This window comes from Bactrocera oleae, chromosome 2, assembly GCF_042242935.1.
Source record: "Bactrocera oleae isolate idBacOlea1 chromosome 2, idBacOlea1, whole genome shotgun sequence".
Classification (NCBI taxonomy): Eukaryota; Metazoa; Arthropoda; class Insecta; order Diptera; family Tephritidae; genus Bactrocera; species Bactrocera oleae.
In genome coordinates, this window is record NC_091536.1 from 51,112,884 (window position 1) to 51,115,681 (window position 2,798).

A 2,798-nucleotide genomic window follows, 5' to 3' on the forward strand; every position below is an offset into this window, starting at 1 on the left:
TAAAATTTCTGAACATATGGTATATATTCATTTGAAACCGAGCGCTCTTGCAACCATTAAAAGCATTTAAAAGGAAAAAGGAATACTGAAAAGGGTAGGAGCGAGCTGTTACGAACAAGAACACCAAACGTGCCACCCGAACACGAGTGGCACGGTCCCTTTCCACCGGTTTGGGTTACAAAAGAGTCCCAATGTAAACACACTATATGCTGCGACGCACCGATTAAGTGTCGCCCCTTGGCACGAACGCACATGTTCAAATTTAACAGCGCATCTCCATTAAGGAAATGTCCTGATGGAAATTTTCCGGAAAGAAATCCAGATGAGAATCCAGCATATGTATTTTTAAGGGCATATTACACCCCAAAGAATTTCACTTTCAGATATACAAATCCACTGCCATATCTAGGTACAGCTTTTACAAAAATTTTTATCAGGCCGAGCTCTATGATATATGCAATGGCCGAAGACAAGTTTGGATACTGGGTAGTGTGTTAGGACTTAGTTTTAATGCCTTTTGTTTGAGTCAAACAAAAATAACAATCACCAGCATGATCCTTTGGTTCGGTCCTAATCATTAGTATAGCAAATGGCATATGGCTGTCACGTTACACAACATTTATCTTGATTCCTCACAGGAAATCCAAAATAGTCAAAAAAATTGGACGTGATTAAAAAAAAATTAGTATATGTTGTTAATGAGTGTACACCAACATAAACAAAAATCATCAAAAAGTTCATGTGACAAAAACAGTGTTTACCAGTGTTATGATTTAGCTTAGGCATTTACAACAGATTAGATGTCTGTCAGTCTGAACCATAGAGGAGACTTAGAACAGGGATAATGGGATGCCCAACTCTTTCCAGTGTGAGAGCGCCTCAAAATTAGCGTTTTTTATAACATTTTCCATTGTAGCCAGATGGTACAAAATAATAATTTTTGGGAATTTAAATTAAAATACCCATCATTTATTAAGATTAAATATTATTATACATGTATCCGTTAAACATATGCAGAAACTTTTTATACTCTTTTTTTTGTGATTTTGTGATTTATTAAACAATTGATCTTTGAACTTTCAATACGGAATCAAAAGAATAAATGTATTAGCTCTCAATTAATAAATGTTTTTAAAAATTTTCAATTGAAAATCAATACCACTTAGCATGACATCACAAAAGATATCATCACATACATTTCAATTTCGCGTTTTCTTTCATTTTCATTGTTTTCTAATTTTTGTTAGTGATCTTCAACAGCAGCACAAATCTCTCTGTTTATATATTTTTCTGTAGGATTTTAATCTGGCCGTCCCTCTTTTTCCAATTGCTAAACGTCAGACCTACTGAACTTTGACAGTTGCTTGAGTTCAGTAGGTTTTGACGTTTATCAATTGCGCTCTCATTTCCAGTGAGAGACGAGTTGGGCATCTCCTTATCTCTGCTTAGAATGTCTTGCCGCTTCCACGAAGGAATACTTAATTCGGTGGTTCAGTGGAAAAGCCTTGAGCTAGGAGTAGGTTAAGTTTAGCGAATTAAAGTTCCTCGGTTTTCGATGCTTCATCCTACTAAAAAAAACATCATAATATACTGCGTATTTAATGACTGTAGTTTAACCTATGTTATTGGACCGTATGGTTGAAATATTTTAAATTACAGTATGTAGTATGTTAAAGTAATTAAATTATACAACAACTCATGACTACCGAAACTTCAATCCATTCAAAGATTATGCATGTAAACTAACACATACTCACGTTGCAATTTATTAGCCCTAGGCATAAGAAAGGGATGAACTATTACAGGTACACATACTTATAACCAAATGTTAAAAAATTTGTGATTGACGGGAAGCATTTTTTCGATATTTGTTCTTTCTTTTAAAGATGGGCCTCCGTATCAAAATTTATGCCTTTCAGCGATTTATATTTGGTGAACAAAATTGTTATACCTTGTGCAACATTTATGATAATATAACGTTTTTGAAGTATAGGAAAAGAAATAAAATATTTTGGCTGTTTAATTCCTACCAAAAAGGAATATTCGTAAAGTTTCTATGTCATCCTCTACAATTTTAGTAACCTTATTTTTAAAATTTTGTATGCTATACATATATATATGTATGTAGATGTAGATACATACATACATATATGCTTACGCATAACGGAGACTTAATGTAAATATTTTTATTCTCAAGCAATATTTCGCAAAAGTGCATAATAATTTTCTTGAGCTAATTGTAGTTTGTAACACCTAACACTAATTAATATAGAAAATATAATAAATTCCTTAATAAAACGATGAGGATACCAGCCCATGGTGGTGTAAAAGGTGAGATTGCTTATATTTTTTCTTAGCTTCGCCTTACGCGTTATTATCATATCCATCTTTTTGCTTAGATTTATGGGCAGTATGCGATTCCTTTAGTACTAATAATATGAGCATAATACTAATAACATATTTATAATACAATTTCGCAGACACCTGAATATACATATAATATATCACACGCTTCAATTCTTTCAAATTACTCGAATAAATATTGCTCGGCTGCACTCGAACTTAGCTTATTATTGAAATTGATGTTATTATCAACGTATTCAAATGTCCTCCACTCCCCATACCACCCTGACCGACAAACGCGTATTCTACGTGAGAAAAAAGAGGTTTAGTACGAGTATAAATAATTTTACAGGTACGGCGATAGCAATACGAAATATATACTTATGTATAACATAATAATATCATTGCAGCTTACCATAATCGTATTGTACTTTATATATGATCACTCTCGGTAC